The following is a 27,074-nucleotide window of genomic DNA, read 5'->3' on the forward strand; positions in this document are numbered from 1 at the left end:
AAACCACAAAAACGCAGACAGACAAAGAGACTAGGAACATCTCTAGGTAATTCTCTGTATTGAGAATGAAAGCGGCAATTCATCCATTCTGACCCTGGCAGAAAAACAAGTTAGAGTGAAAACATGGAACTGATTTTATTTATCAGCAGCACAGTGAGTGACAAGTATTAAAAGTTTCCTAAAGGCTATGCAGGTAATCTTCATCCTTCTCAAGGGCCACAAAGGGCCAGGACGAGCAGATGGATATATGACTTCCAGACTTCAAGGTTAAGAGGATTAAGTGCACACTTAGTAAAATATATATTATTTTCTTTTTCAAAAATAACTAATAGGTTTTAAAGTCCCTGAGCCATGGCTCCACCATCTTCCTCAGCAGCAGTTCTCATAATTAATGACTTCTATTTGTGAAAAACAGTCTTATTTCAAATTAAAATATTTCTCACATCAACTTTCAGTCATTGACCAAAAAGATGCCAGCATTCAGTAACTCTTCTATGTGTATCTACATGCAACGACGAAGACACCGAACTACCTTTCTTTTGATAAAAGGGATCCATTGAGATGCTTACTTCTGCATCATTTTTCAGTGACTCATATCTGCCCCAATCTCAGTTTAATGAGATGCTGCTGGCACCAGAAGATGATATAAATCTTTGGTTTTGGCCCGTACGGAGACAGAATCCCTTCTCAGCTTCCCCTTTTTATGCATCAGAGGATTGAATTAGCTCTTCTCGTCACAGCAGTGCTGCGAGAGATGGCTTCATTTTTTAGTACCTTCACCTATCTTCATGTCACCTGTAAAGCCTTCATATCATTGTCTAGACTGTTGACAAAAATATTGAGCATTGGCCCCAAAAGTGATCCCTGGTGTATCCAGCGACAAGCAACGCTCCTCACTAATATCCTCCCACCAGAAACTACATTTTGAAGCATGTCATCAAACCAATTTTTAATCCATCTAAGGTATGCTGTTATGTCCATATAAGTTTAATCAAAATGTCACGCTGCACCAAGTCCAATGCCTTGGAGATATCCAAGAATACTGTAACGCCAGACTTCATGTTATTGATCAGGCCTCTAAATCCTGGGCTGCTGAAAATTGTCTTTCTAGACACAATATTTTCAGAGTGGATTGAAATAAAGAGAGGTTTTGCTTTACCTAACAAAAGGTAAAGTATGGTATGAGACACAGAAAAAGGGATGAAAAATAACAAAAATAATGCCAACAGAAGCAACAGAAAAAAAGGAAAAAAGAGGAAAATGCAGACAAATTCATAGCAGAATTGAACTTTTTTTCACAGTAAGGTTAAAAGAAAATCTATCATATTAATCTGTAAGCTGGTCTTTTGTTTCCTAGACCAAAACTGTCTTCTAAGTGATTTTAGCATAAAGCTGAAAGAATCAATGAGTAAGATATAGTTTCCATTATTCAGAAGGATGACTAATATAGTCCTTCCAGGTCTTAAATTCTGTGACTGAATCAGACAGAATATGACTGTATGCACATTAGCAAGTGCTATGATGCAATAGCAGAAGATGTGTAAAGCACAATAACTGATAAAGCAGAATAATAGGTACAGCGGAGTCCAAAACTTTGCTATCTGCCTCAGCTGGATGTGCTGTACCGTGTACGCAGTCCCATGGGCTGCATGCCCACGCAGTTGGATTGCACTAGGTGCACACATTCCTCTTCAGTTTTCCCAAAAAAGAATATGGTTTTGCACTCTGAGACTGTCCGCTGGCAGGATCCAAAGCCCAGTAAGTGGGGACAACCAAATTTGCTTCCAAAAAACCCTCTTGATCCAAACTAAAACACAGATGTACATTCAGCCCTGAGCGCTGAAAGGACAGTGAAGGCTTGATGCAAAAGATGAGCAGAACTCACTAAAAAGACCTGAATGGTTTAAGAAGAGTCAAGAAAAAAAATATTTATAGGAATGGCATTTTGGAGCTGACTCTATATCAACAAAATACAAAGACGATACTAGTAACAGACGTAAGTAGGAGACCATCATTAATATGCATATCAGCAACCAAATACCTACAGGACTCAGTTGGGTACACGGCCACATCAGCCATCACAGAAAGAGTGGGACACTGCCTCAACGACAGTGAACAGCCTAGTGATCTAATCCTCACGATACCAAAATAAAGATATCTTTGCCTGCGTCTCTGGGAATTACAGTTAGGTCTGCAGTACGCATAGCACTCGTTTCCACGGCTCCCTCCCTCCTTGAACCGGTCTGTAGGAGAAGAATGTGGTTTAACCACAAAGCTCCCAAAGTAGGTAAAAACGAAGTATAAGGCAGTTAATTGGACTACAATCCCCCTAAAATACCATTGAATCTCCAAACACACTTTTTCTTCAGCTTTAAGCCAATTTCTTTTCTTTTCTTTTCTTATTTTCCTTTGGTACTCTTTGTCTGAAATTGTCTGCTTCTGGCCAATATATTTCATTATTTCTATTTTTACCATGGACAAAAAAGGCATGATGCATGGACTGGGACACCCCCCCCACCCTCCTTCTTTTTGGCTTTCAAAGCAACCATTTTCTCCATTAGATCACTTTTGCTTACTTTAGACTTCAGAAATAAATAGCAGATGGCATTATGCTGCAGTTATTATATGTGTTTGATTTATCAATTTTCATATTTATTGCAAGCAAAATTTCCGTGGACAAACGCTTCCTCAAATGCTAAAAGCCCCTCAGAACGTATTATATGCCCTGCAAACGAGGCACCCCTTGTTTCTGGAGGTATCCTCACACCGTTTCAACACACTGCTACTGCACTTCGGAGTCTGTCCTTATTTTATATTCTTTCTATTCAAACTCTTGAGGTAGTTGCCAGTGTTCCTTCCACCCAGTCTTCCTTAAGGAATGGGAAAGAAATAGGCTTGGGTTAGTACGAGCTGAAATGTTTCATTTAAAAAAATTCTCACGGGTTTCCCCTTTGAAAACAGAACGAAACAACAAAACAACAAAAACCCCCAACAAACACAAATCAGATTTGTCCTGTCTTTAGTTCTGTTCTGCTGCTTTGTAGCACAGCATGCTCTAAAAATCTTCCCTGAAAAAAATGAGGGGAAAAAAACGAAAAAAAAAAACAAAAAAGCAAAAAGCACAGGGCCAAAACTACAGCCTCAGAGCACCCTACAAAAGAAAACAGATGGCAGCCAGAAATGGCTCTGGCCCGATGCTCATCTTGACAAGGCTTTCTGCCACGCTAGGTCTGAAGTCTTTGACTCAAAAGAGTCTGAAATGGAGAAACACCTGGAGTTTTGGTCTCTCTACAGCAAGGCCTCCCAATTTGCAAGAAAATCGACCTTTAAATCAAGGTGGCTAAGGAATTTCACAGTAGCCAAATAAGTGATTTCTTTTAGGCCAGGCAGGTATGGGCTGCAGGACCACGTCTGCCTTGCCGAAGGTGACACGAAGATGCTGTTGTGTGCTCCAGGGAGGTGGCAGGGTCTTCTTACCGCACCTCCCCAGCCAGTGTCCCGGCTCCTGATGGCAGCCTCCAGGCCCTAGGTTTGTACTCTGGAGAGTGAGACAGAAATACGTCCTCTTTCTGTCTCCCGGTAAAACGGTTTTGTAAAAGACGGAGCCTGAGGCAGATGCTTCTCTTCAGCCCTGCGCTCGTGAAGCTGCTGTGTCACTGCTCCAACCTTGCCCGCCCAGAGGATCCTGCTGATCAAACAAGCCCAGGGCAAGGGAAGGAAAAGTTTCCGTTGAATTTGCTGCTCTGCAAGCAAGCCTGGGTCTCAGAGCCAGCAAAGCATTTTCTGACATACGCTGAGGACCTGCGAGTCTTGCTGCAGGTGTTAACCCCACACCAATGAGAATGGCTGCAGACGAATGTGAAGAAAATAACAACATATAAATATCATGGCGATGCATGTTATAGTCCCTCCTCTGCGATCACACCCAACTGGAGACAGTAAAGGAGACAGGAAACAATTTCACAGCTTGAGGTCAATGGTAGGAGGCTAAAAGATCACCTCCTGTTTTGGGCTGAGAACCACGGTTTTGCTTGTCCAAGCTGAAGGGAACTTTCCGGCATAAGGGTTAAATCAAGTCCATGTGAGAGTGAGAGCCTCCTCGGGACCCGGCCCAAGCCTGTGGATTTAATTCCTCTAGGAATAGAAGCATGGAGCAGGCATGCACATTTAAAAACAAAGAGGAAAAATGCTACCAAGGAAAACATTTCACTGCACGCACACATGGCTCCATCTGGGGTGAGAATGAACCAAATAAGACAAATACCACTTAATGCCCAAGATTATAGCTATGAAAACAAGGAGGCAGTTAGGCCAGACTATTAAATGATATTTTATTAGAGCATCATCACTAAGGCCTAATGCAAACACAAGAGGATTGCAGCTTGGAAGTATATTTAGACTGGGGTAAAAATGGCCTTAATACAGAAAACCTAACGACATAGGTAACTCGTTATAGAGTTTTACTTTCTGCAGTATGTGTTTGCATGCTATATCATTAGACTAATTTAATCTTATAGCCAATATACAGATTGAGGGTTTTGCGGTGGAGGGAGAAGTAGGAGGGGAGGGACGGCTTCCATTCGTTTTTGTTAAGATGCCTGATGGCTTCTCATGTTAGAGAAATATAAATAGCTTTATCACCCTCATGCAGAGATTAGAATCTAAAATATGCCTTGGAACGTGAAAAGAGCCCCTTAGAAAGCTCTGGTTTGAAGTGTGTGGAATAAGGCCATTATTTGACATGCTGCCCAAACAAGGGGCATTTAACGGAGGAAAGATTTATGACAGCTCTGAGACAGGAAAGACAACTCTTAACTCTTCAAGAAAATGAAACCTATTACTATCTCACCGAGAGCAAGAGTGATTTCAGTCTTTAATATGCATGTGAGAAGGCAAATCCTTAAAGTTTACTTGTTTCTCTAGGTAATGGATGTCAAGCTTCACCGAATAATGTCTTTGTTAGTGGTGGGGTTTGGGCTTTTTTCCCCCTTCTTTTTTAACAAAAGCCCTAGACCGTCAATATTAATTTCTGCTAAGTGATCAGCAACCTATTTAACATCATCTGCTACAAGGCAAAGCAGCCTTGCGACTGGGTTGCTGAAAAATCCATCAAAAGATGGATTTTGAATCAAAGCCTCCACTGACTCCTTTCTCACTTTGCCCAGCATTCAGTTTGTCCTAGAGCATGATAACATGTTGGAAAGCTAAGTATTTGTACAACTACTTATAAGAAGACAAGTATACTGGTATATCGAGTATATCTATACCAGTACAGCTATACCATTGTTTCCAGGATGACAAATTGCAGTACATATGCACTTGGCAAGAGCTCTGATTAACATTTTCTTCTGAAATCTTGACACTGGCATTAATACCTCTTTTAAAATATCAAAAACTGGAACACACACACCCTCTCCCACCCTGCTTGCAACACAATGTCATCTGACAGCGTGACGACATGAAGACGTTTCTAGTTTTTAGTAACACACACACAATCCCAGTCGGACGGTGTTGTGAAGCCTGTCACTCGTGTGTGAATGAAAAAAGACTATAAGGCAGAGCATAGTCTGAACAGCTGAATGCTTATAGAAAAAGTGCATTAACTCTGCACTGCTGCGCCTGGAATCAGCATCACAGCTGTTAACATCTGCTGCTATCTCCTCTTCATTCTGCTGACGCACGGAATGAGAGAGGGTCAATTCTGAAAACCCATCAACCCCTACCATCACGACGAAGGGAAATCCACTGCCTCTAGGAGAAAGGTATGAGTGTATTTACACAATAGACAATATTCCCCACTGGAACTGATGTTTCAATGTCCCAATCAACTGACTGCAATGGAAACACCATCGTGCCTGGAGTACACTTCTTACCCTTCAGTTTATCTAACAGAAGGTACTTAGGAGGCTCTCATCTCCACTGTACTGGAGTACCTCACAACAGTTATGTATTTATCATCAGCACTTCTGTTAGGCAGTGAGAAATGTTTTTATCCCTTGTGTTTTACAGCACAAATCCTCCGAAATACTTGGTACCGAACTCCCTCCGAGATTAGGAGGAAGTGCCTACACGCTTTTCAGGATCTGAACCTACACGGCTTGCCAAAACTCTTCCCAAGCCCCATTTGCAGGGTAAGGCACGAACCAGAATCACCCACCCTCCATGGTCCTTCCTCTCCAGGGCACCCCAGGGTTCAGTTCCCAGGTGGTGAGTATGGGGAGACAGCCGCTGTCCACAGTGCTCCCCACGCACCTCCATGCCACACCAACCCACTCCGAAGGAGTTCAGGGATGCTCCCGCCATACCTCGTGTGCCGGACAAAGGAGCAAGGTGTTGAAGGGCCACACCACTGTCTCATCACTGTTGGCAGGGATATGTTAGGTGACAAAATAGGTCCATCGATGACTGAGCTAGAAACTTTAATTAATCAGAGTACGCACAACAGCTTCTTCTCCCTTTCCCACACATACACTACAGGACTTCAGACTGGAACAACAGGTTTAAACAAAAATTAAGCTATGAAGTTTCTTAGCTCAAAAGGTGCTATAGAGCCTATCTACTGAAAGTTAACAAGCAAAAGTGTGTTACGCAGGCTCCATGTGTGGAGGCCAAGTTCTCATCTCCTGTCATGCAGTGTGGTTTCATTTAAGCTGCTCTGATTTTCACAACCTGAGGATCTGGCCATGTATCTATAGGGCACGTATTGTACACAGACGGATGGATGTAGGTGCAAAGCACGTAGTACTGCACTAAAGGGCATGCTCTTCCCATTTTGGTTCACACTCCTTCAGCACCCTAGCTCTATCTAGTTTAAAGAAAGACAGAGTGGGAAAAAAAGAAAGCAGAGAGACTTATTTTTAAAGCAGAACTCACTGGTAGTTTATTCAGTAGGTCTCAGTTTTGAGAAGAAAACATGAGTTTCTGTAGTAAAACCAGAAACACAAGGTAGCACACCTAACACCCGCTATCTGGCATGGGCTCTTTATTCCCACATTATCTGTTTACTTATCATATCCAAAAAAAGGTTTTAAAAAATTCAAATAAAGGACATGAATAAATACTGCATGGGGACACTAAAACTCCAAAATATGATGCCATTAAGCTCCTTTGGATCAGCCTAAACACAAATTCCTCACGATTAATTTAAATAAATAAATCAGAAACCTAGGGTAATGATTTGATATTAATGCTGAAGACCTGAGGTTTTTTTTTTTTTTTTTTAATCTGCAGAAGTACCTGTTAGATCATCAGTTCTTCTAAAGAAGAAATAGATATTTATACTATGTCCCTACTGGATTGATAGATCTTGGGCTTCTACTATAGTGAAAATTATGTACATACAAAATATGCAGGCTACTGAAATATCATATATCAACTATATCAGCTACAGTGAATGATACCCACAGATAGGATAGCAACACCTGCCTTTATGCAGTCCTCAAAGTCGCTGCTCCCAGTGGTCATGGGAGACTTTTCAAACAAGGGAGAAACAGAGGGAAGAACAAAGTACAAATCAAGGACAGTAGGAAGTACATCACTTCTTCATTGTGAAAATGCAATGGTATCAAGTAGCACGATTGACAGAACTGCTACAAAATCAGCTACTAACAAACATCACCGCCACTCTACATAGCTTTTTTTTCCTCTAAATGATCTGCAACAAACAGACTATTCAGCTGGTTTCTTTTCCCCCTTCTTTTTTTTAATCCTTGGAGCAGAGCCAAGAATCTCAAACATGCCACAATAACTATGTTTACTTATTTCCAACTCCTCTCTGAGGAGAATCCAACCTGTTCCAAATTATGGGAAGCTCAGGAGACATGGGAGGGTAAGAAAGAGAAAGGAGAGAAGGGGCAGCTAACCAGTGCAGCAGGGTTGAAGCGGACAAAGCAAGAAATGGGAGGAAGTGAGTAACGATTGGCAAAAGTGTGAAGGAGAAACATGTTACTGTGACAAAGAAAGAATTAAAAAAAAAAGAAGAAGAAGAAGAAGAAGCAAGAAGTTACCGGAGAAGGAGGAAACGAAACGGGTGGGAAGGAGAAAAGCAACAAGATGAGTCAGAGGAAAAGCGGAACTGAGAAATTTTAAAGAAAATAAACCATCTCGGAAAGGAGGCCTATTCTTCCATGAAGTGTAGGTTTTCCGAATACTTTTTCCACAGAGCTTAATTCACTCACATAATCAAAATAAACTTTCAAGGCAGTCGAAAAGTGCTCCCACACTAACTCACTCCCAACAGTCCTTGATTTGCTCTAATTGCAAGTGAACAATCGCATTCCCTCTGGGCAAAATATTAGTGAAAAACCAGAACTAAGTGAGCAAGGGAACACCTGCTTAATGAGTGCATTTGCCTTTCTAGAAATGTTACTGTATAGGTACATTATGCAGAGCCACAGCAGAGTTTAGGTGTGGGCGTGAGTTTACACAGTCGATTAAGCATAATTTAACTACATTTAAATAATTAATAATGAAGCATATTTTAATTGCATACAAAATCTATGTTGTGCAATGCTATATACCTTGCAAAGTCTGACTCACAGATGCTAGGCAATGCCAGATCCAGGCATGCCCACGCGAGCTAGTTGTAGCCTCTTGTGCCTATGTGTTCGGATACAGGCTGTATTTAGTCTAATGCATCTTATTACTTCCCTTACCGCTTTGCCTCATATAGGCACAGAATGGACACAGCTCCCAAAATAAAGCAGCCATTCAACATCTATTTTAATCTTCTGCATTCTAATGAGGACCACCTGAAAAATAAAGGCAGAGGAAACAAGATCCAGACTATGCAAACTGAGCTTAAACTGGCAGTCAGGCAAATGCATCGCAGTGATCCCAAAAGCCTACGCTCTGGTATCACCTAAACCTACAGGTGCCTCCCAAGAGTTTTAAATAAATGAAGCACAAACCTTTCTAACATTAAGGTAATGATTTGCTGTCAAAGCTGAAGACCTCAGGTTTTCTTTATTTGCAGAAGTACCCGTTAGGCCATCCATTCTCTCCAAAGAAGAAATAGATATTTATACTATATCTCTACTGGATCACTTTTGAGGCACAAGCCTCTCTCTTTTGGTATGATACGGGAATCCAGATGCTTCTTTTCAGTCACCTGCATTGCCCTGTTGGAGCTAGCTGCTTACTCCTTAGACCTTATTTAGCTATGAAAAGTATGTAAATGTGGCTCTTGTCTCTAAAGTTATAACCAAATAGGAAAAGAAGGAGCCCTATAAAACATTTTTAAAGTCTCCCAAAGATTTCTAAAGCAGCTCGCTTACTAGGTTTGCCATATATGGTTTGCATGACGGTATGATGGATACGGGTTTCCTTGGCACTAGCTCAGGTTCGTTTCCACGCTGCACAGCCAATTAATCAAGAAGCTACAAAAGCCCATTCTGGCCAGAGGTAGATACATGCAGGAGATTTTAAACAGACTGCAAGACCAGGGCACCAAGGGATGCCTAAGCACATGCATTACGAGGAGTGGTCACTTAACTTCTTTAGGACACTGCTGCCCTGCTGCCTGGATCCACAAGACTTACTATGCCAGCTATCCCTGGTGATAGGCTCCAGTTCACCTAGATGCGTCAACATGCCAAAACCCCCAAAAAACAAAATATAAGAGGACTGCTGCACCGAAATACACACGCAAGCAAGCTAGAAAGTGAGGGAGGGGATGTGATAGATAACTTGGGAAGCAGACAGACAAGCATTTGCTCTTAGATTCACAGTATTTAAGTTTAGAAAGCTCCATCAAATCATCTAAAGTGATCTGTATATCACAGGCTAATATACAGCCACTCCTGTACAGAGCCCAGTATTTCACGTTTGATTAAAGCATAATTTTTGTTGGGCTGAAACAAGAGCCAGAAAGACAACCAGCCTTAATTTGAAAAGCGAGATAGAAAGCCAGCACTTTCAATGATAATTTGTTCCAAGGGATTGTAACTCTCACTGTAAAAAATGTGTGTCTCATTTTCTCTGTGAGTTTTTATGCCATCAGCTTTCAGACACTGGTTTGTGCTATGCCTTTCTCCACGAGACTGAAGAGCCCTTTAGCACTTACTGTTTTCTCTCCTTGAAGGTCCTTAATGCTTGCAGTAAAGAACTAGCCATTTCAGACAATTTTCTTTTCAAAGCCTGTTATTTCAGAGTAACTGCATATCAAAGTTAAAAATCACAAAAAGTGTCTAGACTAGCCTATTACTTGTGATAATATGCTTACGAAACAGGGTTATTGGCTAAAGCTCAGCTTAGCTGGTCAACTGCCTAATAGTATCTTGTTTATATAATACTCTTGCCAAAGGCTTTACAAACTGCCTGTATAAAGGACTCTGCCCATCACTGAAATCCTCCTCTTCTTCACTGCAAACAGGCAGCTGTTTAACAAGCTCAAGCAACACTCCATAACTAGGAGCAAAGACGAATAGGAGACTGCGGTCTGTCTAAATCACAGAGTGGCTTAAGTAGGCAGGAGTGCTGACATCTCTGTCTTGCTTTTCTAGGTACTCCTTGAATGAACGTTAACTACTAAAGGTTACTATGTTCCAGCAGAATAAAAGCCCAAGCCCCAAAAGATTCTTTACCCTTAGCATGTATGCCTTCTACACAAGAAAAGCCTTTTTTGATTGCCATCTGCATTAAATGCTTTACGCAAAATAACAGGTTGTGCTATGTTGGCACATGCACAAACCCACACTTGGGAGAGGGGCGGTTGGTGCCACCACCTGTTGTTAGGGTTGCCCAACGATGCCTTACACAAATAGAGTTTTTGATAGCTTGCTAACTACTTGTCCAAACTTTAACTACTTAGACTGAGATTTTCCAGGCCAGATTGTCTGCATCATAGTGACTATTTCGGAAATTTTTTAGTGCAGATAGTATACCTGCTTCATTATGACTGCTAAGAAGTCCATTCTGTCCGAATATTTCCACTGTCCTTGTGTTTGGGAAGACAGACTTCAAACTCGCAAGCCAGCAGCTTTCATGTTAGAGATGTGTTTGCTTTTTTCTCTGTTAAAATGCTGTCCATTTTCTCTTCCAAATTACAAGCCCTCAAAAAAACTGTCATTCATAAACACCTACATTATCCTAAAAGCTCAGAGCCTATTTGTAAGGAATTCATGCACGCCAGGTCTGATCCACTCTGTATCAAAAAGGACTTTTCACACAGTTGCTGGTTTTGGCTGTACCCGTCTTTGCAACCCGTTAGTCCTAGAACTGAGAGCAGATAGAGTGCACATCGATGCTCCCAATAGTCTCCCGAGACAGTAAGAAAAAAATGTTTCCAAAAACATCCACGCATTTGAAAAAAAAATTAAATCATGTGAGTTTGAAGAAGGAAAAAGAGGGGAATGGGGAGAATAGGTGACGATGAGGGCGCTGAGGAGGAAAGAATGGGAATTAGAACGACAGAAGCAGGAAGAGCAGATCTGAAGCCGTAAGCACGGGAGGAAGCTGGGACCTGGAGCCACCAAAACAAGAACGCGCCTTTCTGGACAACGGAGAAAAAGAGGCCTGTGACTGCAAGCCAAGGAATGAAAGGGCATACCAGGTCGGATGGGGTGAAGGGAAAGGAAAGGCTTGTGAAGAGCTGAGACTGGCAGAGAAAAGGAGACTGTAGAGTCCGACAAGATAGGCAAGGCATTCCCTGCCAAGCAGAAAGCCTAAATGAAATGCAAGCCTAAGAAGGATGAAAAAAAGAGCGCTAGCCTGGACGCTTGAGCCAAAAGAGAGGACACGTAGGGCTAGAACACAAGGGGCAAAAAAGGGTTATACTGGGACAGGCAAAACAATCTGTGCATAATAAGCTCTCACCCAGAGCCTATAATGAGAAAACTACTGAACCTCAGCCTTTCAAGGCAAAGAACTGTGAGGTTCCAGTGGAAAAGAGCGAGTTGCAAACACGCCTAATGATGGCCCACACAGGACAACCATTATTAAAAGAATTTGCCATATTAGCATCCATGTATTATAGCCACACAATGCTATTTCTTTACGGTTTTCTTTCTAAACCTAAGAAATCACACGCTGAAAACTACGATGAAGTAACAGAATTTCTACTGCAAAGTCAAGTGCTGGAAATCAAAAGTTAGCTTCCAACTTATTTTGGCTCCTGAGCTCTTCCCCGCCCGCCGTGATCCCTTTCTCCTTTGCTGATGATGAAGCTGCTCTCAGACTATGCCAGGACAGCCTAGCTGCAAGGGTCTGCCATCCAGAAAGATTCTTGCTGCACAACCTGAAAGGTAGGCAGGGGGTAAGAAGTGGGGTTAGAAGAACAGAAGCTCTACTGAAGGATCCATGGGCAACTGCATCGGAATCCTTCTTCTGCCATAGACATGTTATCTGAAGCAAGGCATTCGTGGGCAGCTTCTACTTGGGCGTACCTCACATCCTGGCTACTCCTGGCATCTCCAGAAGCAGTGGGCCTTCATCAGTCACAGCTGGAGACAGCTGCATCTAAGGCATACCATGTGCTTTCTAGCACTACATGATCAGAAAAGTCAGACACCCAAAATTATCTACAGAAAGAAGCCTACTGGGAGGTTCATCGTTCTCTATTCAAACTCAACTCTTTGATTAAATAAGGGTAATACTTCGAATACAAGAAAAAAGTTGAATAGCCATTCAAAAGCCAAGCACCACTCACTGATGGGACTGAGTAAGGCAAACAGCTCACAGTAAAAATGATTACATGATCCTTTAAACTCAAACCTCTGCAGAAGGTACAGCAGAGGTGAGGATACCAGAGGCAACCTTCATTCCTCCACTACTTAATTCAGAGCACTTGGTTTCATCACCTAGAGTCTTTTAACATAACTGTGTGCAGACATAATTTGATCGCTGAATGGTAGACAACTTGGCTCTTTTATGACTACGAATATTTGTCTTCTTTTTTTTCTTTTTAACAAAATAACAAATAGCATGTTCTGAAATTTACCTCTCCAAACCTATAAGCAAGTTGTGTTTGCTTTTACTACGACACGTTGTTTTCCGATCGGGAGGTAGAATTATCTGATAGGAAACACAGCTAATGTAGCACAAGCAAGTTATTAAATAGAGTCCAACTGGGCACATGATGAGCAGTCCTAAAAACACAATTGAAAGGGGTAAAACACCACGATACAACTGAGCATAATAACCCACTTGCCAGGCTTAAAGACTGTGTGCGATAGAAATAATTTTAAATCAATTGAGTTACTGTTTCTTGGCAATTTGATAGAACGGAGAAACAGTGTAATTGGCAATCAAGTACTCCTTCGGGAGCTTCCAAACAGCCAGCTGGATTTGTAAATGCATGTTAATCTGCTGGGGCCAAATCCTGCAGCAGCTTAAATAGTGATGCAAATTACATGCTGAGTGTAAATTCCTCAGCACATGCATGTAGGTAGTAAAGCAATACAACTCGCATGTCAAAAGATGCTGCTTTTGTCCCTACATGTAAATACAAACCTGTTTTCACTCCCCTGCCAAAACGGAGAGTTCATTGAATGTAATCAAGCCCAGACCTACTCACCCTCTATTTGCTAAGCAGCAACCAAATATAGCTCAGGGATGAATATGCAGTCTGCATGATTAATCAGTTGGTTTCTTTATCTAACTTTCTGTCAACCTTTATATGCTTAATAATATCTATTTATTAAATCAATAAGCTTGTGTATAAAAGTAAGTACATCACTTTGTTTTAAGTCACTACATAACGACTAGATTTCATTGCAGAAACAAACAGCACAGGAAAACGTTAGCAAGTCAGCTGGAAAAAAGCGCCTGTAAGGAGTGAGTGGGGACACAGATTCTGATCTTAACTTGAAAGGACACATATTGCTACATTCTTTCAAGTACTCTTTCTGGGTTCATTTTAAAAAGAATAACGTTTCAATTGAACTATTAACATGTTTGCATTCACGGAAATAATTTCCTTCCAGTATTGATTCTCTTTATTTGATAAGCATAAAATTCACCTAACTTCCCAAGCTTGAAGGAAGATGAACTAGAAGTGACCTCTTTGCCTTCCAGTCAGGCTATTTAGATGAACGAATCAGGGAGACAGAAAGACACTTCTTGCCCCAAGACTGTATCTCAAGATCACCCAACCAAACATCTTAGACACCTAACTTAGGAGTGATTGCACTGTTTTCTGGTGAGGCCACTCCCTACTAATTATGTCAAGAGCCTAGACAACTAGCCTAGATTATGCATTTAATTTCCAGACAGCTGAAATCAGGTGAGACGAATCCCACCCCACAGTCTCTACAGGATATTGGTTCTCAGCATCTCGTCATGGCAAATCCCAGGTAAGTCCCTGAGGAGAAGGCAGACTTTCTACAGAGGTCCTCCAGAGAGCTGCCTTTTGCTGGATTCCTGAAGAAAGTCCCACTTTTATATGAAATTAGTGAAGGCTTCTGCTCCCTCTCTTTATCCATGCATCTCTTCTAGTCATCCAAAAAAGGAGAGAGGGTGCTAAATCCTAGTTCCATTGCTGCTAGGCTATTCTTTAGGGGTGCTTGAAGTCACTCACAAAAAAGCAGACCTTTCAGCTGTATAGAGAGGCATCCTGCAAATAAATTCTCCAAGCTTGCTCTGAGGGACTGTGGGATCTCAAGTGACCAAGCCAGTCCAGCTTCCTCTGCATGCAGCTTCCTCTTCTCTAATATGCCCTATAATACTGCACTGCACATGCGTGGTTTTGGCAGGGCTGCAAACCTATATGGGTCTAATCTGAGCAGTGTAGAGAATATGCCCAGCTCACAACTGCTGGATTGGTACTTTAAAAGCAACACAAACAATGCGCAAAGAACAAACTTAAGAAATATCCTGCTCCATGCATTTTTCCTCTGGTGAAGAACATGTACTCCAGAACGCCAGATTTTCTTTGACCCCTTAAAATGCAGTTCTCAGTGTTAAGCAAGGTAAACCGAAATTCTACAAATGCAAAAGAATTCCTGGGCAAAAATATAGGTTTCACATCCTAGGAGGAAGCAAGGTCATGTTGCCCATGTCAGTGCCAAATGTTCAGAGTAAAATCAGCTGCCTCCAGGTATAGTAATTCAAGCAGCTCTGAAACCGAAGATGACTTTTGTTTTTTCTGAGTCCTTTGAGAAAGATTACTTCATTCTGCATTTGGCCTGGGCCTGTTATCTGAATATGTCTCTCAAGAAAAGTGCTGTAATATCCACAACAAACAAGTCTTTTCAAACTAGAACAGACTAAACAGTAGAAAATACACTGGAAAGTAAAATACAGCACTTTTTTTCCCCCAGAGATGGCTCCATTACAGCCTTCAGTAGTACAACATACCATAGAATTATTTCCTTTCTCCTGGTTGTGATTAAATGCTAATTTAGAAAAATGTACCATAAAAAAAAAAAAGAAACCTTAAGAGTTAAGAAAAGACACTGATGGTCTTAAAGCCAAGACCAAATCCCATCACAAGCAACACAAGCCGCCGGTTTCCTTTGTTTGTATTTGCTTTTTTTGTCTTTCCTGCATTGGTTCCCTTTTCTTCGTTTCTCCGATGGCAAACCTCCAAATCGTTCCAGCTGAGTCCTCAGCTCACTGGAACACCTCCAGCCACTCTTGTTTTACATCACCTTTCCCGTGCCTAAAAGGTCAGAGGAGTAAATCTCTCTTGCCAGGCCACAAATTGGTCCGCGCTGGCGCAGCAGGCTGGAACAGCGCCCGGGGGCTGCCAGCATGGCTCGGAGGAGATCCAGGCTCTCGGTGCCCAGGAGCAGCATGGCTCCTTCCCACCAGGCAGGCTTCCCCGGGGACCCTGTGCGCTGCGAAACCAGCAGGTAACAGAGATAGGACAAAGAGTATAGTGTCCCTCCCCCCCCCCCCATAAGAAGGACAGATGGCACTAAGTCCTAGAAGGAGAAGTGGAGTCCTTGCATTCATCTGTCTCACTGAAACAGCAAAAACTAGAAGTCCCCTGAAGTAAGGACCGAGACAAAGGCTCTCTGGAAGATATGGGAGGAGAAGAAGGGCAAGGGATAAGACAGTTTATTTTTGGTTATGGCCAAAAATAAATCCAAGACGGAGTCCAAATGAGGCCAAGTAAGTGCTTCACACCCAATTTGAAAGAGAAAGAAAAGAAAAATCATCTCTCTGTATTAACAACCATAAATACCTTCAGCCTTCTCGTTGACTAACGCTGAGATTAAAAGGCATATAAGAGGAGCAGGGATTTTACACTTGTACCAGAACAGGAGGAATGGAGTTCATCTTATTTTAACTGTTTAAGAGGCCTACTGCAAGGCTATTGTTTTAGTTCCCATTATAAATCCTGAAGAAACAGATCCCTTAGGTGTGCCTGCAAAACATAACTTTATGATATTAAAACAGTACAAATATTGCTGCTGCTAGCCAAAGAGATTACGGTGTGAAACATTTGAAGACTTCTCACAGCACTGCAGCTACTTGCTCTCAGGATAACACACAACATTCCCTGGTAGGAGGTGTCATGAAGTGCAGAAACTAGGACATGCACTCTTTTTTTTTCCCCTAACTAAGAGTGCAACTAATTCAACGAACTTAGAATTGTGAAGTTAAAAAAAAATTCCAAGTACTAAGAATTTCCTATTTTGAAAGTTTCAGAAGGAAAAATTCAGTTTCTTTGTTCAGTGCAAGAGTTCAGCTTAAAAGTGTAAGGTTATCTACAACATAAAGATTAAAAACTTTGAACTGAAATAGTTGACTTAACCTAGTCCCGCATGTGCTGGATTCTCAGTTTGTGAAAATGTCACTTTTTGGCCTTTTGGTTCATTTCAAGAAGGAAGAGCCTTCAAAATATTAAAGATACCCCTGATGAAACCAGTTCCTACCAATAATCCACTTCCATGGCACCTCTCAACTGACTAAACATTTAAGGTAAAATTAAACATATCTGATCAATATTCCTGTTAGATGCTTGGCTTTCAACTTCAGCAGAGGTTTAAAAAAATAATAAAAAATAACCCCTTCGCTTGTCTAGCAGGCTATACCTGAGCAATCTCTGAACACATTATTTCACTGCACCACATCAAATGGACTGTGAAATTGTTTACCTTAATGGACAGTGCTTGTCTCTATTAGAAACAGAATGAAATTTAATGGACAATCTACGCTGAAACCATTGGACTGTATTCATTTTTTGTGAAATTTCTTCTGTGATTTCTCTGTTCACATGGCCAAGAATTCACTAGTTCAAGTGAATTTTTAGAAGTCAAATCTGCAACTTTTATGTACAGATAGCATCAGTGCAATCTGGTGTATTGACCACACTGACACTAAGAGAGGAGCTCCTTTTACCGGGGAACAGCCCATTTTGCTTCATTGTCACCAAATCCTTTTTTTTTTTTTTCATTGAGACCTACCAATAAAGGCAACACTTTCTGCATATGAAATGTGGGGGCACACCTTCTGCATTTTAATTTCCAGTGCAAGAATTATCGTTTTTCATTCCCCATACAATTTTATACACTTAAAACTTCAACAACAGAAACAGAAAGTCAATACAAAATACAAATTGAAAAATCAACGTATTTTCGTCTATACTGGATTAGACCCAACATATTTCTGTTCTGCTGTTCTCTGATGACAGTTCTTCAGAGAGTTATATAAGCAGTTCCCCCTACAGGAATATATGTAATAATATCTCCTCCTTTAGAAAACTGCATCTGGACATCAGCAGTTACAGACTGGTCTAACCCCATGTCTACAAACCACAAGTAGGGTTATGGCAGTTACAAATACGTTTATAAACCACCCAGAATTCAACGTCTTCTGGTAGTTACGTCAGCATTCAGGTAACATACGGCCACAACAGAAAATAGTTCAGAAACTGCTAGATGAAATTCTGAAGCACAAGATCCAATGTTCCTTTCAAAACTATTAACTTTAATAATGATAAATCTCGACAGCCTTAAAAAAAAAAAAAACTTGAACATATAGGATATCTCCAAATCACTTCCTGCAAGTTATCAAGCTGACGTCAGATGGCAATATTATTAACCGGGGTCAATACTCTTATAAATGAAAAAGTCTGTTTCCAAAGACAATGCCATAAGCCCTTATACGTTTCTTCAAAATTCTCTTTGGATAATGCTGCCAGAAGTAATTACACAGTACAAGACAACTAAACAGCACATGAAGAGCAATCTTCCTCCATAAACCAGAGGCACTCTCCATAAACTTCTTAAGCAAAGAGTTGGGGTACTTGGATTTTTTCTTTTTTTTAATTTAGGATGGATTGTTGGGTTTGGCGGTTTTTTTGAGGGAACATACAAAGAAAAGAAACCTACGATTACCGAAACTGTTATAAATATCAGATGGATAAAGCCACCCAAGTTGTAAAAGATGTAGGGTAGAGACAGAAAAAAAGCGAAAACTCCAGGATAAATGATTCTCTGTTTCTGTGCCCATCCTGACTGTCAAACTGCCCAAAGAAATATGGGCACCTAGGAACCTGATAGGCAGAAAAATACTGAAAATAAAGAGTGATAATGCCACAAATGATACTTTCTAACTCCTGAACAAATAAGCTCAAATCCAAGGAAAATTAGAAAGGAAGAGTTAAAGCTCTCTGCTATTTATTCTCATGTAATTTATACAAACAATTTACAGAAAGTATCTGAGTCACTCTACAAGCTTCACTTTTAAATTCAGCTTCCATTCAAATTAAAAAGAAATAACATACTTCAACTTCAGCTGCATTTAAATTAGGATCTTAACCTGAAATCTGCTGTAGAAAACATGCAAGCCCTTATCTTCAAATCTACTGGAATAAAAACTTCTCCTTCCAGCTGTTGATTACAAAATTCAGATATGATTCTGTATGGAATCCAAGTACCACAAAACCGACTAAAATTATCTGGGCCATATAATCAAACTCCTCTATATTAAAATTATCTTTTCTATAATATCAGTGTAAAATATATATGCCCACTAGCTTGAGAGCTCTGGGCTGACTTTGACAAATGTGCCTCATCCCCAAATTTCACTACTTGGACTGCACGTGTCCAGAAGGTTAAGACATTTCTGGATGATGTTGCCGTTATTCCCACCTTTTGGCCAACAAATCAGCTCCTTTGGACACATTGCCTGTCAGGCTTCCACCCCAGAGCCCGTCTGGGCTCCCGTCAACCGACACACTGCTGCTCACTTGGCCCAGGCCCCTTGGACAGAGAAAGAAAAATATTAAACAAGACTGCAGACCACAGGGCCTAAAAGCATGAAACTAACTGGCTCAGTTTCCTAACAAGAGAGGCAAATGCTAAGCACCAAAATCAGTGACATTTCCCAAAGTCCTGGAAGCCAGTTTCAATATGATTTAAGGGTAAGACTTCACTTCAGCTACCCTTCCCTGCCTCAGTTTAGGTTTGATAGACTTCCTTTACAGCCAGTGGAGAGAGACAGTCACCTCCGGAGGGCAAGTCATCTGGAGTGCTTCAGAAGGGGCCACATTGTCCTCGGGCAGACTCTCCCCGTCGCAGAGGAAGCCTATGCGACGAGGCTAGACCCGTCACTGCTAGATAGCTGAAGCTACGTCAAACGCATACTACCCCATCTGACTGGCAAAACAGAACAGCATAAAGTACAGCAACTAAAAATTCCAGCGAAGGCTGCAAATAAGCCTCTCTGTGATATGCTTCTCCCATAGCCAGGCAGAGTTTGGGGTTATTTCCTCCCCAGCGGGGCTAACTGAGTCCAAGTCTACACTCAACAAAGACCTCTTAATATCAGGTATCCAAAGCTTACGAGTGGACAAAACAAAGTGTGCTTGTACTTCTCCTCATTTCACTACAAAGAAACGTTCTAGTAAGCACGACAATTATTTCAAAACAACTTGTAATAAAAAAATAAAATTCAGCTGATGATTAACATATGCTGATTAACAATGAAAACTCTCATTACAGGCATCACAAGTCACCTTTTCAGCTAAACATTATCTTTACAACCACGTTTGCTTTCACTTTTGCTAAGCAGCAATCATTAAATGTAGTTTATTTCTATACATAACTAAGAGAAACATCCAATTTGAGAAACCAAAAGCCCTCACACCTGGCACTCCCCTTATATCATAAACTAAATATATGCATGTAATTTTATAAACACATATTTTATTACCCAGGCTAAAACAGTTGAGCTGCAGCACTGACACTAAAATTGCTAGAAATTCATTTGAAAAGTGTCTCTGCATTTGTTTGAAAGTTTGCCCTATTACTAACCATTTTTCATGAAACCTTCTATACTACATAACTGCCCACAGCTGAACCTTTTCATATATTTCAGCCTAAATTATTAGGACCATCTCCAAGAATCATATCAGCGAAAAATATTTTTCATATTTAAAAATCCTTTTCTATGAGAGGCCATAGGTTTCCCATGGTTTGTGCTAGGCAAGGGGGTCAGAAGTGCTGGGCGGCTGCACAGGCAGCCAAACTCGCTGGATGATGTGTCAGCTCATTTCAGACTTGTGCTTCCCGCTCTGGAGCCCACTGCAAAAGGAAGGAGCAAGGAGCACTCTGCTGCTCATGAGCAAGTAAAATGCGCTCAGGAATCAAAGGACAGCATGAGAGGTTGCCAGCCAAGCAGAAACTGTTGTGAGGAGGCAGAGCAGGCTCATGTCAGGCTTCCCGCTTAACCAGGAGCACTTAGGGAGCTGTCAAAAGGACACGCAGACAGATCAAGGTATTTAAAGCAGCGGCTGGCCTGGCTGTTTGAGACTATCCAAGACTGCTGGAATTAGCACAGCAATGGGGGTGACGTGCCACAGGACATGATCCACTGCACCAGCTGAGCCGAGGGAAAATGCAGCCATTCTCATCTTGGGATGCAGGGAGCAACAGGCCCGAGAGGATACCCTGAGTAGGATCAAGGTGATTAGGGGTTGCTGGAGGCTAGGGTGAAGGAGATGGGGGCCTGGGTGGCGATCCTACTGAGCAAGGGGAAAGGTCCCTTGTGAAAGGTATCACAGCAGGGCCTTGACTTGTACGCCAGTGGGACTCTCTTCAAGGAAGAACTGCTGGGGAGAGCCATGAACCATCTAACAAAGATGAGAAACAACGCTTTTGCCACCACGCTTGCTAACTTAGAGAGAAGTGCTTTAAACAAAGTTATTTGGGGAATGGAAACCAAAGCCTGCAGATAAGCAGAGGAACAGCGGATAAGGGGCAAGGACGACCAAGAAAGGACACAGCAGTTGCTCTCACGTTCCTCACGAGAGAGCAGGTAAAAGAGGACCCATCCAAAATACCATGGCAGTAACGTACCTAGCCAGAGAAACAAACAGGCAGAACTGGAAGTCCATGAGCAGTGACAGAGCTTTGATGTTACTGGAATTACAGAGACATGGTGGCATAGCTTATACAACTGGAGTGTTGCAGAGGATCTACAGGAAAGAGAGGTGGAGAATATGGGAGGAGGGGGGTAGCACCACGCGTGAAGGAGCTGCTGTAATGCCTGGGGTTCTGCTATGGATGAGTCTACAGTCAGCTAAGAGCTTACAGACACAGAGTGTCCCATAATAAAAGAGGAGGTGGACAGAACTTTCTTTGAACTAGAAGAAAGTTACAAAACAATCAGGGGCTCACCACGACCCTTGTTCCTAAGAGATCAGTTTGGGGACCAATACTGTGCAACAACAATATTAGTTGTGGTATAAAACACACCCTCAGCAAGTTCATAAATGACAACAAATTAAGGAGCAGTGGATATTCTGGAGGACAGAGGTTCAGAGACACCATAATGAGATGGAAGAATTGCTGACACAACCCTCCTAAAGTTCAACACAGGCAAACATGAAGTCCTGCACCTGGGATTCACCATCAATCAGTATGGCCTGGAGACTGGTGGGAGCAGCTATGCAGAAAAAGACATGGTGATCCCGGTGGACATCAAACTGAATGTGAGCCTACACTGTGCCCTTGCAGTGATGACAGCTAATCACACAGTGGGCTACATAAGCAAGAGGGTACCCAACAGGTCAAGGGAAATGAAGCCACATCTGGAATACTGGGTCTAGTTTTAAGCTCCTCAGTATAAGGAGATATTGACAAACCAGCATGCGTCCAGTGGAGGTGCAAGAAGATGACTAGGGGGCCAAAGTATGTGATGTAGGAGGAGAACCGAAGAGAACTGAGTTTGTTTAGCTTGGAACAGAAAAGCTAAAGAGCGGCAATGGGGAATCTGATCGTAGTTCTCCACCATCTAAAGAGGGACTGTAGAAAAGATAGAGTACAGTGAAAGAAGAGGCAATGGTCACAAATTGCCGTAAAGGAAATTCCTATTAGACATAAGTAGAAAAATCATTGCCATGAGAGTAGTTAAGCGCTGGAACAGGCTGCCCGGAGGAACGGAAATTTTCAAAACCTAACAGACAAGGCCTGCAGCAACCAGACCTAAGTCTGAAGTTACACCATCTAGGAGCAAGAGATTGGGCTAGAGAACCTTCCAACCTAAATGTTTCTGTGGCTCCATAATGTGCTCTGAAATACAGATTGCTACATTTTCTGGAAAACTGGAACTTAAAATTGCTATGTATTTTCTGTGTTCATCCTTCTGGGTCTTTATTCCTCATCTTTAAGGTTGTAACAACATTAACATTAAGGATGGAATCCAACTCCAGATTCAGATGCCTAAGCATAGGTATCTACCTGCGAGCTAAACACCTGTGCTCCCATTATATTTAGTGTACATCTAGTACTTAAATCAGTTGCCTGAACATTGACATCTAGGGCCATTTAAGGTTCCCCAGTATATCTGAGACATCCTCAGAGGACTGCCATATATGACATACATTTTCCACAGACCGATATTTTTCTGCAGTTAGAGCAGGAGACCAGGTAGGATATGCTGGAACATACTAAACGATCCCATTAACCCTCCTGTAGGCAGCTCAAGTGGGTTCAGCTGGCCAAATGTAGGTTCCTACTAGAAACCCCAGACACCAAGCCCATGTGTCTACACTTACAAGTCTGAATCTTGGACTGAATCCTAACCTTAATTTCTTAGGGTTGTGATCGAAGAGAGTTTGTCACACAGTGAGGTACTGTAGTAAACCGGAACCCCAGCAAGTACACTAGAAATTTTCTTGACAGAGAAGATTCTCAGGAATGAGAGCTAAGTAGGGAATTGGGCCACAACAAAGGAACGATAAAGGTAAAGCAAAGTACTTAATAGTCCTGATGAAACTGTGCTTTGAATGAACAAGATCATGCAAAAATACTACTACTACTACTACTACTACTAAGAATCGCATAATTAAAGGATGTTTGACACAGACATTTCCCTAACTTTTGAGTTTTTTGACCTTGCAGTCTTAATCATATTCCTTTAATGCACTGTTAGTGTGCAATATTCCAGGCACAGCTAAGAGTATATATATGAATACTAAAGGGAGATGTTTTCAAAGACACCCAGTGTTGGATTAGCATTTCTGTCCCTGAAGACCAGGATAATTTCTTTATGCTTTTGACATCTTCCTCCTTGCTTCCCTGGCTTGAGATTTATAATGTAATTTTATACAGCCTTACTTTTTCTTCTTGAAATCATTCCTGTGGCTTTATGAATTATGTCCATAATATCATGTTGTGAATACCTATTTTAAGGAGTTCCTTTTGTCCTTATAGTTCATATAGAAAATTGGCTGAAGCTGGAAACAGTCCAGTAAAATCCACATTCAGTTACTCCAGTAAGGCGAAAAGTGAGTACTTCTGCATATGCACTACTCTGCCATATATGTTAGCACATAACTGTGAAATACAGTCATTATCCTACAGCACTGATCTGATTTTCTACTGAATGCCCCAAAATGAAGGGTTTCTTCAGGGTACAAGACACAAGGACTGGAGCTTAAAAATGATAATTTGGCAGCCCTTAAGTCATTTTTTTTAATTATTTTATCTCCTATCATATTAAATAACACCAACTGACAACACCTCTACGTGCTGAATGAATCCAGATGCATTTCCTGGCTGTAAAGAATTACAGAGATATAATGTGGCAAGAGACTGGTATTGAGCTCATTAGATCACTAAGCAGCAGCGCTTATAAACAGAATATTTAACTAGACTCTACAAAGATATTCAAATGTAGCTGCCACAACGTTCTTTGAAATTTTCCACCTAATACAAAAATGCAAGAGACGAGAAATTATCTCTCTTTAAAGTAAAAGTTCAAGGTGCATGTTACCTGATTAACTCACTTTGTTATTAATTTAATTTAATAAAAATCCCAAATACAGCATGCCATCCTTTATTAGCATTTCTGCAGAAATAAGAACCACATTCATCATTCAGCCAGCCAAATTTAGTCAGAATTAATGAGGTATCAAAGAATAATAACACAGAAGTTCAAAACAAGACACTGGAGGAAGAAAAGAGGACTATTCCTGGTTCTTTATAAATCTCACTAGGAAGAAAAGTATTATTATGCAAGATACATATAATTATATATACAAATTATATTATCATATTCTTTGATATTGCATACTGTATATACGGCACGAAATTTCTTTAAAGTGTAAAGATATTTTAAGGGGAAAAATGTTTGCCTAGCTGTGAGGAAACACCAGGAAAACAGTTCCTTCCTCTTTTCCCAGTCTCAGCTGGATTTTGTGCTCTGATTCAGTGATACAACTGTTACCTTCATCTCGCGTGCTACAAAGATTCCTTTCAACTGTAATACGAAGTTGTCAAGAAACGGCCTGGACGGTATTTGTCTGTGAACGCAATCCAGTTTCAGCATTCGCACTAGCCACCTACCACACCTTTTCAGATGAAAAGATAGATTTGAACTAGCACGAAGACTGGGCACCGTTGCTCTATTTGTTCCTGCGGTTTAGCTCTGCAGCGCTCCGAGCGGCGCGGGAAACTCTGCACCGCTGCTGCTCTGTCAAACTCGCTTTGGGTATAAGCAGAGAGCTACAGTCTCCACAGCTGCCTAGCTGTCTTCTTTCACCAATTCAGGAATTAACATTATAAATATGTATCTTCCATATAAATATGTATTTCCATATAAATGGAAAATTAAATTAGTTGAAAGTCATTTTTCTTTAAGCTGGAAAGACTTATTCCCCGAGAAGATAAATTCCCAGTAATGGAACTTTCTGTGATACAAACTGTTCTAGCACTGGGACAAAGATGGATCTCTCCCAGTATTTGTGTGGAAGTAATAAGTAATATAGAACGACTCCCTTCGCAATTTAGCAAGAATTAATGTCCACTTAATATAAAAGCACTGCAAATCTGTGGCTTAATGGAAAGCTGCAACGGGTATTAATTGATGTCATCAGTACACAAGGAAGAATCCATTTGTGACCCAAGCGTCACAAAATTCAGCATAATTACACACTTTATCGTTCGGGTGATTTTTTCATTAAATTAGGAGTTCAGAGTGTGACTACAGCTTCATCATTTGATTACCTTTACTTCATGCTAAGCAATTCCTTCCAGCTCAACCCACAGAACAACACAGATAGATAGTTAAACACACAGGCATAAACCATATACAGGGCATTAAAAGCTGAAATACTTCATTGCTCTAGTTTAAGAAGTGGCAATCAACTGCAGAGTACCAAGAAGCTTCCAAATTGTATCAAACTGCTGGAATATGAGAAACAGGTAGCTCAAAGAGAAACTGCGGTACCCTCAAGAGGAATCCACCTGGAGCAACATTAAGAAATCCCAACTGGTCCCTTCTCAAGGAACAAGACAGCAGTAGCCCTTAAAAAAGAGAACCGTCCACAAATACATGAGTTGATTCAAAACATAAACACGCCCTAAGCTAAACAGCTATGAAAAATGTTCCCACTAAGTATAAGCATGAAAGAAATCCATCATTCCCATGCAGCAAGAAATGGAGTCTATTAGGGAGATGGAAAACGTTGTTCTCACAGCGCATGTAATTTGGGAGGCACCATGGTATTTATTTAGGGAAAGACTAATTAGGTATGAAGGCAATATGAAGAAAAAGAAAGACTTCCAATGCACTAAAAACATAATTATAAAAAAACTGCATGAACTGCAGCTAAAAGCGTGGCCTTAGGGAGAGCCCAGGGACACGCAGGCATTCAGCTTCAGCCCTCTGAACTAGAGACGCGCGGAACAGTTTATTTGTCACCGTGCCAGACAAAGGTCCTAGGGACGCGGCGACGGGGCTGCGCGAGGGAGGGCTCGTTCGCGGGTCCAGCACGCACCGCGAGCGAGAGGGACAGGCAGCCGGCCGCGAGGTCGCCCCGGTCGGACCGCTCGCGAGAACGGGCTGCAGCTCTGCACGCTTCGGAGCACGCACGGGGACCTCAGGGACCAGAGAGGAAAGAAATTACTTTCCTAGGAGACGCAATTACCTAAAACGGCAAGTGAGAATAACAGAAAAAGCAAGTTGTCGAGAGCTCTACGACGCTGCCAGTGCTACACAAAACGGTGCTGGCCACGTGGATGTACGCCTTGATCCTGACCTGACGTCCCTGTTTTGGTAAAAAACCTGCAGAGTAAACGGAAGAAGTCCCCACATTTGAGCCCTCTGAAATGAGGGCTGATATAACGCTGTGCATTATGCCCAAGGAAACAACGCGATGGATCCAGAAGTGAATAATCTAACCAGCAATGTCAAGATAATTTCAATCACTCATTTCTACAACTTTATCAAACACTAGAAAAAGTCAGGAACGGAATGATTTCTATAAAATAAATATGCTATTCAGCAGGCATCTATACACCCACACATGCACTTATCCAATGTATTAGTCGTGTACCACTACCAAAACAGAATAAAAATATATTTTAACAAATCTTGCACAAAGTCAAAACATAACTCCTTTATAGACATGCCAGTCCAAAAACCTGTTCTCTCCGCTTAGGCTGCCAGAATCTCTTATGGACTTCTATTGCACTGATGTGCCAAAGTAATAATTCATTTTTTGACATTAAGTAATAAATGCACAATAAGGACACACATTTGTCACACAGTTGAAATCCATTTCATTAGATAAGAGTAAGACCTGCCTAAGTCACCTTCCAAATTTCGGGAAATCATTTTCTACTGAGGTAAGCATTCTAATCTGGATGGCCTGGGCATCGCTTGGAAAACAGGAGCCA

General features: G+C 41.4%; 1 protein-coding gene across 3 annotated transcripts in view; it reads right to left on the bottom strand.

Annotated features, from left to right (window-relative positions):
• The window catches only part of FAT3 (FAT atypical cadherin 3), a 385,938-nt gene that overhangs the window by 288,764 nt on the left and 70,100 nt on the right, over nt 1–27,074 (bottom strand). The window lies entirely within an intron of this gene.

The sequence above is a fragment of the Struthio camelus genome, chromosome 1 (genome assembly GCF_040807025.1).
Source record: "Struthio camelus isolate bStrCam1 chromosome 1, bStrCam1.hap1, whole genome shotgun sequence".
Classification (NCBI taxonomy): Eukaryota; Metazoa; Chordata; class Aves; order Struthioniformes; family Struthionidae; genus Struthio; species Struthio camelus.